This window comes from Dioscorea cayenensis, chromosome 6, assembly GCF_009730915.1.
Source record: "Dioscorea cayenensis subsp. rotundata cultivar TDr96_F1 chromosome 6, TDr96_F1_v2_PseudoChromosome.rev07_lg8_w22 25.fasta, whole genome shotgun sequence".
NCBI classification, from domain to species: Eukaryota; Viridiplantae; Streptophyta; class Magnoliopsida; order Dioscoreales; family Dioscoreaceae; genus Dioscorea; species Dioscorea cayenensis.
The window spans coordinates 4,578,932-4,591,383 of NC_052476.1; the positions used below are offsets into that span (position 1 = coordinate 4,578,932).

At 31.2% G+C, this 12,452-nt stretch overlaps 1 long non-coding RNA gene across 3 annotated transcripts; it reads left to right on the top strand.

Moving 5' to 3' along the window:
- Positions 1 to 610: 610 nt before the first annotated feature.
- On the top strand, positions 611 to 3,589 carry LOC120263938. 3 transcript variants are annotated; one of them, XR_005537187.1, is made up of 9 exons: positions 611 to 752; positions 824 to 900; positions 984 to 1,034; positions 1,559 to 1,662; positions 2,158 to 2,257; positions 2,636 to 2,673; positions 2,934 to 3,007; positions 3,103 to 3,173; positions 3,568 to 3,589. It is a non-coding gene; the product is annotated as an uncharacterized LOC120263938 (long non-coding RNA). The 3 variants fall into 3 exon arrangements; XR_005537186.1 differs by lacking the exon at positions 1,559 to 1,662 and having other exon boundaries at positions 2,922 to 3,007; XR_005537185.1 differs by lacking the exon at positions 1,559 to 1,662.
- The last annotated feature ends 8,863 nt before the right edge of the window (positions 3,590 to 12,452 follow it).

The window sequence follows — 12,452 nt, forward strand, 5'->3', positions numbered from 1 at the left end:
TTCTTGATATTAGTTTTTTCAATTTTTAAAATTTATATGAGGTATCGTACGTTCAGAAATCCTTAAACCTCAGTTTTATCAACAATAAAAATTAATAATGATACTTAAAATTCATGTATGTTTTGAGTTAAATCTTAATTCTTATTAGTTAAACCCACTCAAGACCTTAATCCCTAATTAATAAAAAATATTTAATTTCTTATTTAATGTTGAAGATAATATAATTGTTTATATATGGCAACAAACTATGCAAATTTTTATATAATTTTATAATTGACCAACCCAATATCCCATCAACAAAGCCAATATATTTCATTTTAATTTTAAAAAAGAAAAAAAAAATTTTAACCCACACTCAAAACTATGAGCAACAGAAATTTGTTTATTTTAAATTTTTTTTTATTAAATTTATATTAAAGATAGTAAACTGATTGTATGATAATTATAAGATTTTGCAAGGATATATATGATAAAATAACAGAAATATTGTATTATTAGATCCTAGCTTTAACGGATGCAAGGCCGGCCCAACAGGCCCATTGGATGCACTTAATCTTAACAGGTTCACTTCCACTAAATCCCCTTCACTTTCACTCTCCCTCCAATTTTGTCTCTCTTTGTCTCCCAAAACCCTAGCCCTAATTTCCATCCCCGCTCTCCGGCGAGAGAAGAATTTGATTGGAGATTTCGTTGATCAGTCGAGAGGAGAGTACGATTGGAGATTCCTTTGGTCAATCAAATAGCTCCCATTGGTAAGCCCTCTAATTCCTTGGATTCCTTACGGTTTTTGTTTCAGAAATTTTGAATCTTGAAGCACCAACAGCTTGGGGTAACTGTATACTGAAACAAGTGAGATGTTGGAAATCAGAGGGACATGCTTGATGGAAATTAGTCTGCAAGGTACATTATAGTTACCCACATCTAATACCAAGTCCTTGGAAATGTTTTGTTTTATGACTCCAATACATACATCTGATGTGCAGAAACTCTCTATAAGAGCATGTAGATTCCAAACTACTTGGCCAAGCATAAAGGTTAGACTTCTATTTCTAATTTTAGGACTTGAACTGCATGGCAATGCTACCTGCAAAAATGTTGTGACGAGATTTTGTTAGCATAAAAAATAATAATAATTAAAATAATACACCATAGAGCTATAAAGATGGGTTTGTTTTAATGTATATTAAGTAGTTGGTTAGACCTTTGGTGATTTAATTAATTGTATAATAAATGGAGACATTAACAGGTCTCTAAAAATGTTATACAGATAGATCTACCTTAGTTCTGTCCATAAATATTTATTGCCACAATTGTTGAAAATTCTGCTCATAAATCAATTGGGCACCAATCTTCATTAATTACTTGAAAGACTTTATTTCTTCATATTAATAATCTCAAAATTTTGCTATGCATGCCGTTCCAACTTTTGAATAAACCGTTCCATTAGATGACATTGAAGAAGCTCCTAAAAAAACTCATCTAACTTCATGCATGAAGTAGAGATGGCATTTATATGTGCATATGTACAGTTAAGGCCCCTTGACACCAATCTATGCAGCAATACCTGTCCTTCCAGCCTTAGGCGGGAGTCAGCCACCACAAGATGAAACTATTTATTAGCTCCATGGGCATACAACAGTAGTATTTCACCGCAAACCACAAGTGAGCAACACATAAGCATTTCTTATCTCTGATTTATTGTTGTTCATTTGCTCTTTAATTCAAACTAAAGGGTTCCAAATATTTAATTTCAATGAAGGACCACTATAAGACCAAAAATATAAAAAGAATTTATAATAGAAGTACCTACCAATATGAATGTATTCACAATTTGCTAAAATTTAATTATACAAAGATTTCACTACTATACTATAGTCTATGCATTTGTTATTTAGCAAGTTATTTTTCAAAAATCATAAAACCTACTAGTTTTAATTATATATACTATATATATATATATATATATATTGAAACATTCACATGCTAGTATTTGTTTATTTTTAAAAATATATAAAATATGGCACACTGCTACTTTATTAGCTCCTTTATAATGCCATGTGAATAAACTAGAATTTGTATTCTTTTATTATGGTTTACATGTACTTCATTCTTTTAGCTTTGGAAACCATTAACAAATGTTTATCATTACAAATGAAGGTGCGGTCTGGTTAATATCTACCTACATTTGGTTGCTTTAAAAAAGCTACTAATACTGCTGATCTTGAGTAATTCTGAATTAGTTGGTTATTTGATTCAGGTTTGTTCCCTTATATTTTTCTTTTTTGTTTTTTCCCCCTGCATGTGTTAGTTTTAGTTGTGTCATTTAATTCACAATTTCAATTCATTTTCTTAATTTATCTACAACCTTAAATTTTAAAAAAATTGTATATTGTTCATATATAACTCTTGATATAAGGCAAAGTTTAATACATGGTTGAAAATTGAATGATGTTGAAATGGTCATGCTCTTGACTTATTGATGATTAGGTATATGAAGTACTTTACATATATATGTTATTCGTATTGTTGATGATGCATCTATATTGATTATCTATATACTTGTTTCTAACATATATATATATATATATATATATATATATTGTTAATTATCTATATACTTGTTTGTGATACATAGTTGCAGAGGAGAAGGCCAAAGTCAAAAGAGTACAAAAGGTGTGATTTTATTAGCTAGATTTATAAATTTAATACTTATAATTAGTTCATTGGCAAAATAACTAATTAAGGTTTTTGCATGTGTTCTTTTTGTTTATGAACATGTTCATTTGAATCAAATTGGGATGAACTACTTCATTGCATGCAATGTATCTTGGTAAGCAAATAATTAATTCTCCTCTCTTTTACATCTTGTTCCTTTAAGTATATAAAGCTTGATTTGTTATATTTATATACACACACAGGAGGTTATGATAAAGATAATAAGGCAGCAAGAGCTTATGACTTGGCTTCTCTTAAGTACTTGGGAACAACTACGACAACCAACTTTCATGTAACTTAAACTCTCTACCTTTTTAACACTAATTTCTTTGATTCCTTTCATATATATATATATATATATATTTAATTAATGTTGTATATTTTTAGATAACTAACTATGAGGAGTTAGAGGAAATGAAACATATGACCAGATAGAAATATGTCGCATCTCTTTCAAGGTATATATATACATATGTATATATGTTTGATAGTCATAGTTAAGCATCACAATAAGAGTATATGTTAATACTAGTTAGTGTCATTATGAATGAAACATATGTCCAGACAAAAATATGTTGCATCTCTTTCAAGGTATATATATATATATATATATATATATATATATATATATATGTATATATGTTTCATAGGCATATTTAAGCATCACAATAAGAGTATATGTTAATACTAGTTAGTGTAATTATAAATGCAAAGAAAAAAAAAAAAAGCATTGGGTTTTCTAGAGGTGCTTCTATCTACCATGGTGTCACAAGCTATATTCCTTATATATATGGATTTATCCAAATCATTCTTTGCTCTAATCAATTAATGAGAGATTTATTGTTTATGCAGGTAATAACAAGTGAAAAAGGCCATGAATGCAAAGCACTATTATTGTCAAGTGCAACTCATAATGTAAAACAAAAAAACTAGTTCCATTGATGTAATTGTTCAATTGACGTAATGGTGAATCTTTTGTGCTAATGGTTTGATAAATTTTATTTATGAAATATATTTTTATTTTTTTATTTAGTAATTGAATGGTGTGTAATGTAACTTAATAAAACTTTGATGTATAATATTGTAAACAAAATTGCATATTTATAAAAAATAATAAAAATAATAAAAAAATTAGTTGGCATTAGCGGCGGTTTTTCAATCTGCCGGAAAAAAACAATATAAGCTATAATATATACATTTGAGCGGTTTAAACTGCCGCCTAAAATCACCGTAAATAAAACAAAAACAATAATGTTGCATTTCATGGTCATAAGAATCGCCGCTAAAATCGCCGGTAAATGCAATTAATGCAATTTGTGGCGCTTAAAACCATTGGAAAAAGTTGAACTTGGCGGCGGTTATAGCATCGCAAGCAAATGCAAGGCAAGGGGATGTGTATGTAATTAGTGGCGGTTATAATCGCCGGGAAAAACTCGTCATGAAATACAATATGCATTTCGTGGCGGTTATTCGAAACCATTAATAAAAACTGCCATAAAATGAGTCCCGACGCTAGTATTCACGGTGGTTTTAAAATGGCTGCATAATTAATTTAGCGTCGGTTAAAACCCCCGCTAAATGACTAAAAAACCGCCTCAAAATGCATATTTTTCTGTAGTGAAAAAATGATTTTAAACATGATTTGATATGATTTTCATGATTGTAAGTTTTTTTAGTGGAATTTTAAGAGGAATTAATAAAAAAATTATTTTAATGTCATACGGGCCAGCTTTCAAATGAAAAAAACAATTTTTCTTGCCAAATAATGAAAAATTAATAACATTAACTAGTTTAAAAATAAAAACCTATGTTCCTATTTTACAAAAACTAGAAAATCACAATTTTTTTAATTTTCTTAAAAAAAAACTAATGGCTCATGCACAATAACCCACATAATTTTTTTATATTAATTTTGACTAACATACAACAATATAGCTTTTAAGTCAACAATTTTCTTACATTTTCTATACTAAAACTAGAGCATTGTAACACCTCTTTAAAATCACACATAAATCTTTGTTTAGAAACAAAACCTTCTGAAATATCTCTTTAAACCTTTGCAGCACAACTTCTACTCCATTTTCATCAAAAGGTATTTGGACTATCCCTATATATGTTAACATTTAATATGAGGTCTCTTCATAAAAATGCTTTTCAACAATCAAAATTAAAGCAATGAACCTAAAAAACTTAATCAAAGCTAAATAAATATGTTTTAAATTCAAATGTGTTAGAAAAAGGTTACTACATTAATCAATAATATAGTATTGTACAAATCTAAATTAAATAATATACAATGAATATATATATATATACACATATAAAAATGCATCAAGGTTGTGGGATTTCTCACCAACTGCATCCATGACATTAACTCTAAATTCTAAACATAAAAAAAAAAAATCATAACTAAATAATATAAAAAAACATAACAAACATGATGAGAGGAGATCACGGGTTATTTTCTTGGTTGAGCACTAACCTTTGGTCATATTTCAATTTGAACACTAACATTCAAAATGTATTAAAGTGAGTACTAACATTTAATTTGGTTACACCGGTGAGGTTGTTGGGGTTTTCTGGTGAGAATTCAGTCACGTGGACACTTGACTCTACCTCATCTTCACTCGTGAACATTGCCACATCAACAAGTGAGGGCAAAAAGAGGAAAAAGATGATCAGAACAGAGAATGAAGAGGCTGATGTGGCAGTTAACATGGAAGAGAAGTGCACATCTGGAGAAATTACTGATGTGGTAGCCTCCGAGGGTGAAGATGATGTAGAGTCCGACGTCTACGTCACTGAATTCTAGCTGGAAAACCCCAATAATCTCACCAATGAAACCAAATTAAATGTTAATGCTCACTTTGATACGTTTTGAATGTTGGTGCTCAAATTGAAATATGACCAAAGGTTAGTGCTCAACCAAAAAAATTACCCGGAGATCACAGTAATGTTCCACACATGTACCAATTAAAAAGTTGTTATTTATGCACTATGGGGTGGTTTGGTTGGGGATAATATTTGATTACCCCTAACCAAATGAGTAATCTTATATCACCTCATTTGGTTATATAAAATAGGAATATTATATTGTTAATTTTGTAATTTTAGTTATAATAATAAAAATAAAAAATATTGATTAAAAAATAATAAATATGTGGGATCTCAAATTTGGGGTCATCCACCCCCACCCCCACCCCCACCCTCACCCCCAAATTTGGGGCATTATTTGGAGGTGGGTTAGAGCCAAAGTCCCCAAATTTAGGTCATTTCTAATCTACAACCCCAATTTTTTTTTCTCAAATCCCAAATTTGGTTATGCTACAGTAAATTATACTTCAACCACAAATCTGAAAGTTTACATCAAAAAATTATATTCTCAGAATATTCTTTACACATCCTTTTTTATTACCTATTACTATTTAATACAAAAATACTTGAAATTAATTATTTTTAACAATGATTTAATTAAATATTTATTACAATTTAATATTTTACTAATAAAAATAATTTAATAGCTCAGTTTATTATCGATGAAAGTGTATACAGTATTATCAATATTATTATGAATGTATTTTGTTTTAAATTTATAGTGCATGTGTCTTTCATTGCTTTTAATATATTTTTAACTATTGCAGTTTAATAAATTTATCATAAATTAATTTAATTAACATAAATTGACTAGTTATAATTATATTCATGAATTATTAACTTTTTAATTTTAATTACAATAATAAAATTAAAAAATATTGATTAAAAAAAATATATGTGCTTGATCCCAAATTTGGGATCATTCATCCCCAAACTCTAAATTTGGGGTAATATTTAGAGATGGGTTGGAGTTAACCATGACCCCAAATCTGGGATTTGGAATAATTGTAGGAGATGCCCGCCTAATATTAAAAGCTCACACAAATGGCCTACACGTAGAATTCTTCTATATGATATTTGGTTTTGTAATAAAAAATAAACACAACAAGCACTCCAATATTTCAACCAATTAAAAATCCTCCATTTCATCAAGAGACTAGCAATAGAAACCTTCCACGTGTTACACCAAATAACAAGTCAGAATTTCTGGTCCCCATAGGAACTATCATGCAAAAATGGAACCAATGCCAGAGAATCCCAACACATGAAACCCTAGCCATGGATCTCTACAAAGAATGCTCGGTGATCCATTATCCCCAGTTTTCTCTACACCTCGTAATCCTTCAGATCACTCACCATTGCGAAGCTCATGATCCCTTGCTATAAGCTGATGCCACTTACGGAGCCTGACCCGGAGGTTCCATCTAGAGGCAGATCGTTCTTGATCCAGACTCCGCAAGATCGAAATGTACTCTCCCATATTCTATGCGGCTTACATCGCCACCCCGCTCAATCTCGTGAAGTGCAACATACCGGTGAGATTTTAGTTTCGTTTATTTTATTCGTTTGGTTGATTTTGCTTTTGTTTCTTTTGGGTGGATTTGTGATTTTTGTGCTTGTTTTTGTTTTGTTTGGATCTTGAGAAAGTTTTGATCTTTGATAGTTTTGTTTCATTGCTGAAATTCCTTTTGGTGTTCACTTCTTCAGCCATTTGTTTTGTTGCGATTAATCAATGTTTTCTTTATGACCTTTATTTAATTATGTCATTCCGTGCTGTAACTTGTTGAAATTTGAGAAAGAATTTGAAAGCTGTGTTCTAATGTTTAGGAATTATTGGACATGATCCAAAGGCTATTGATTCGCACCAATTTTTATTTCGGTGCATTTTATTACTTATTGAATTATGTCTAGATGAATTAAAGGTTTCGTTGGCTAATGTCAAATTATGAAAATTAATTTAAGCGATGAGGAGAATTTTTTTTTAATGCATATTGTAGGATAATTATCGAATACTTTTTATTTCCTTTGCAGATTAACATGTTCTCAGTTGTCTATTACTAAATACGAAATTGTGACAAAGCTGTGTTATTTATTATTTTATTTTGTGTTTACATTATAAATTTGTTCTTAGCTTTTTGGGACAAAATCTAAGATGCTCACTATCAATATAGAATAAACAGGTTAATGTGTAATTAAAATTGAATCTAAGCTTTTCATGTAAATTTTCCCTTGCTATCTTAATGGAATAAACTAATAGATTAAACTCAGTGTCCATACTATTATTTTGAATCATGTTTGTTTTGTGTGATCTATTTGTATTATTGTTTTAAAGGAATAAAAATCATTGGTGTCCCATTTACATTTGTGTAATGCTGGATTGCTCATTGATGTTTATTCATCACTTGGCACATGTTACATCATTTATGTTCACCCCATTACAAAAAATCTCCTATGTTGCTTTTAGATTGATCCAACAAAGTACAAAAAGCATTTTCATCTGTGTTTGAGGGTCTTGCTAAAAAGAGCAAGCCTTAGAGAGGTTGCTTTAGGGGCAGGGGGTGCCTACCTTGCTGGGTGTGATAGTGCTCAGGGTGCTACCACTAAAGTGATCTTTGATGTAGCTCTTTGTCCATTGGTGGCTATGAACATCCACGTTCAAATACAGCCATGATTTGCTAGGGGCATGTCTGATGGCGCATTGAAGTGTGTAAAGTCAGAAGGTGCCTTAGGGTATGGATCTTAGTATCAAATATTATTATTTTGCATAAATGGTTCTTTCTTATTAATTTAGTCACTACTTTTCATTTTGAAACTTTAGGTTGTCTAATGAGCTGGTTACACCTTGGAGTCATTATATTCCTTGTAAGCTTATTATCTTTGCCTTTTTTGTCCTTTCACTAGAGTCAATATCCATAAAATTATTAATCGAATTATGTGACATATTTTATTTGCTAAAATGAATTATGTTAACCAATATGCTTCAACTTCCCCTTTTCTTGTGAATGCTAACTAAGTTAGACAACATTGATTTTGATTTTCATAATAATTTTTCCATTGCATTCTGTCGTAACCTAAATCAAAATCGGCTTCTCACTAGATTGAAATCAAGATAAACAAGTATACGATTTCACTAATTTGGCTCAAAGAATGCAGTTATAACTTGTATATGACCTAAATTATCTCACCCAGATTTGCTAAATAATTATAAGTCGACTCTTAGAGCGGGCTCTTCTTGTCTGATGTCAATGCATTAGTTTTGTGTTGTTTGGTTTAATAATATTAGAGATAGATGAACTCCTTTCCTAGTCAAATTAAGAAAGAACTAGAGACTAATTTTCAAACTCTCCTTTGTTCATGTTTTCCATCTTTGAGTTCTTTCCATAGATGATTATACATGATTTCCCAAGAGTATTGAATTTTTCTAGTTAGATTGCAAAATTTAAAAATTGGATTTGGATACATCAGTAACTAGTACAAAAATTAAAAATTCATGTAAAGTTGAAACCACGAAATGCTAATGGATAAAAGTCAACACTAAGTAGCATCGGTGTTATTTTGTATTTAGCAACCACGTATAACATAGTAATTCCTCTACTAGATTCGGGGTATCGTTGGATGCAAAAGAAAACAAGTTGCAAAAAGATCTTAGGCTAATGCAATTTATGTTTTGTATTAAGTTTGCACTAAAATCTTGTATGATCCCTTTACTGTCTTATTACCCAAGGGGCATTTATAGCTATTGGAGGATCTGGTGTTATGTTAATAATTAATTTGTACCATTATCCATCGAGGATGATACAATTGGACTTCGAATTTCTCGTTAGACATAAGAGATAAATGACTCATGGATACTTGTGTAATAATCTAGTGTTATGCTCTGGGCCTTTGCCTTAATTTTTAACTTTTTCCTCACATAGTTCTTCTTGAAACATGACTACGATTTTTCAAGATTTTATGTGTGCTGCGATCAAATTGTCTTCTCTACTTGAGTCTTGTCCAATTGAGTGGAGTTGCACATAATGTACTTTGTGTCTAAATTGCTTAAAAGCAATCTAAATCGGGATATTAGCTAGAGCAATATATATATATGTATATATTTAAAGTTTAATTACTTAGTGGTAACACAATAGGGATGCTTATGAGGTTCATCGTGATTTTCTAATATCTTAATTGCCATCTAATCGGGATGGTTCTAGCACTTTACGTGATTCTGAGATATCATTTCTCCGCAAAATTGAACATCTTGCAGTTGGTTACTAACTTGCTCTACTTGTCCGACTTGCAATGCCCGTACTTTTGACTCTATTGCATGACTTTTAATTGATCTCTCGATTTTGACATACTAGCGTATACTTTTTGGGCTCTAATGTCCATATATCTAGCTTTGACTCACTGTTATCATTTGTCGTCTCCTTGTTCTATATCGCGTGTGTCATCTGGATATCCTCATATCATCATTGTGGTTTCTAATTGCGAGAAGATGCTATTGGTTGTAAACATGTTAAAATGTTTGATGAAAGTTTGCAATAGTACGAAAAAGCGATTTGGGCAGCGGGGGCATATATATTTCTTGATTCAATCTGAAAACATTCTGACGACACAAACACTAATTATATTATATAGCGAGATGATTGTAAATTTGCATCTTTTGGGACTATTGTTGGGATGATAATATGATATACAAGCATGCCATTCCAACACCAAAAGGTGGATCAATGCAGATAAAACCTCTTGGCGTTGAGTGAGCTTTGCATGAGGTTATACTCGTGGTTTTCTACGTGCTATTGTTTACTCATGCGGTCAGGCAAACCTTGGTTCTTCCCTTATGCAATGCCAAAGAGGAGCCAACTAGAAGTGAAGTGAGTCTATATACTCTCTTCATGCCCATGTCGATTGGGTCAAGGTCACATTTGGTGAAAATTAAATCTCCGAAAACGCTATGCATGTTTCGATTGATCGAGTGTGCAGAAGCATGGGACGTGTCTATTCAGCACGGCCTTCCTCCTCCCATTGATTGATGATTGCAAATAATGATGCCTCTTGGTTCGATTTTTGTTCCTTACATACAATCTCATCACATCGAATCTAATACTAGTTGTTTTACATCTCAGAGCCCACAATTGGTGATGATAATCGCTTACTTGATCGAGAATAACTAGTGGTGGTAATAAAGAAGGTTTCTAGTGGTCATAAATGGAGGCCGAATTTATAATCTTGCATTGTTTACACCTTTCTCAGATCTTGTATTGCTTTCATCAGGAATCCGCTCCCCATCTTTGATTTATATCTAAACTTTGTATGTAATAGCAGTGTGCCTGCTCGAATTTAAATGATATATGAAGTAACTTTATGAGAGAAATTTTTGTAATTCATTGATTTTATAGGGGCTACATGCACTATGCAATTAACTTAATTTCAAGTGTTATTTTAAATTGAAAATGCCTACCTAAAAACAAATAATAATTTAAAAGAAAGTTTTATATCTAATTAGGCTGTCCCATGTACAAGGAAAGAAAATCCTTTATCTAAACACTTAACTAGTGTGGAAGGCTGACGGCTTGGCTACAGTGATTATATATAAAGTTATATCAATTTGTTTGTATTTTATATATTCTCATTGTTCTGTAAAGATCTAAATATAATAAATATTTCATTTGTTGATAATTGATGTTTATTATAAGCGGTGTAGTAAGTCTTGGAAAAAGACCATTTACTTTATAAGCATTTATTCATGCATTAAACATATGAAAGAGTTGCTTTAGAGTTTCTGTGTCCCACTCAAAATAATGCAGTACAGGGTACAAAAATGGAAATATCTTTACTTTCCATTCACGGTTGTCAGCCATGGATGTGCATCGAGACACGGTTGTGTGTTCAACATCAGCTCATCCGTGGCGGCCGACGAGGTTGCTTGAAATTACGTCGAGTCATTACCGGCGGGTTTTGGGAGATGAATTGAATTTGAAAGGTTTTTCTGGCATTGTTCTTTGATGAGTCAACTTGTAAAAGAATAATTTCGTAGTTAATCATTAAGTCATGTGAAGTTGTTAATTGGGAAGATATAATAAAAAAAAGATGCTATAGTCACTAATGCATGAATAATTTAGTGTTACATTTGCTTTTAAATGATAATCGAGACTAAATCAATTAGTTATGTATTCTCATTTTGTATTTTATTAAAAGCTGATATACAAGTATTATCATTATATGTGATTATCATAAATCATGATTTAGCCTAGTTGCATTTGCCAGTAAACTTGATATTTTCACATATATAGGTTGCCTTAGTTTACAATCGGTCATATTTGTCTATAATGTTGTTTTAATTATATCTTTATATTTAAGTAGGAATTACGCATATTTTTGGGAGTGTTCCAGCTGCTCAGAGTTCCAGAATTTAGTTTTGATGGTACTTCTTCACTTGACATGGGTAGTAGTCCAGTACTTATTTCAGTAGGATGTTTCTTAAGCACATTAGTAATAATAATATCAAGAAATTCATATTTAGTAAAATCAAAAACATACCCGTCAGAAACTTACCTCGAGTTTATCAATTGTATCTCTTTGTATTTGAGCGTGAACAATGATATGGTGTGCACTTTGTTTTATGAGAGCCTTCCTCTATAGCTTCTGCTCAATAAAGGAAAGTAATGAGGTTGTAGTAGTCCAATCAATGTTCAACAATCCAATCTTACAACATAAAGCATAATTTAGTCATGTAATTACCATTGTGTGAGTGTATAATTGGAAACTCGCATTAACGTGGCTTATTATGTATGCCCACCATTGCGCCCACGTAATTACTTCAAAAGGTTCCTCAAGGGTCCCATAACCTCATGCATACTAATTACACTTGACACACG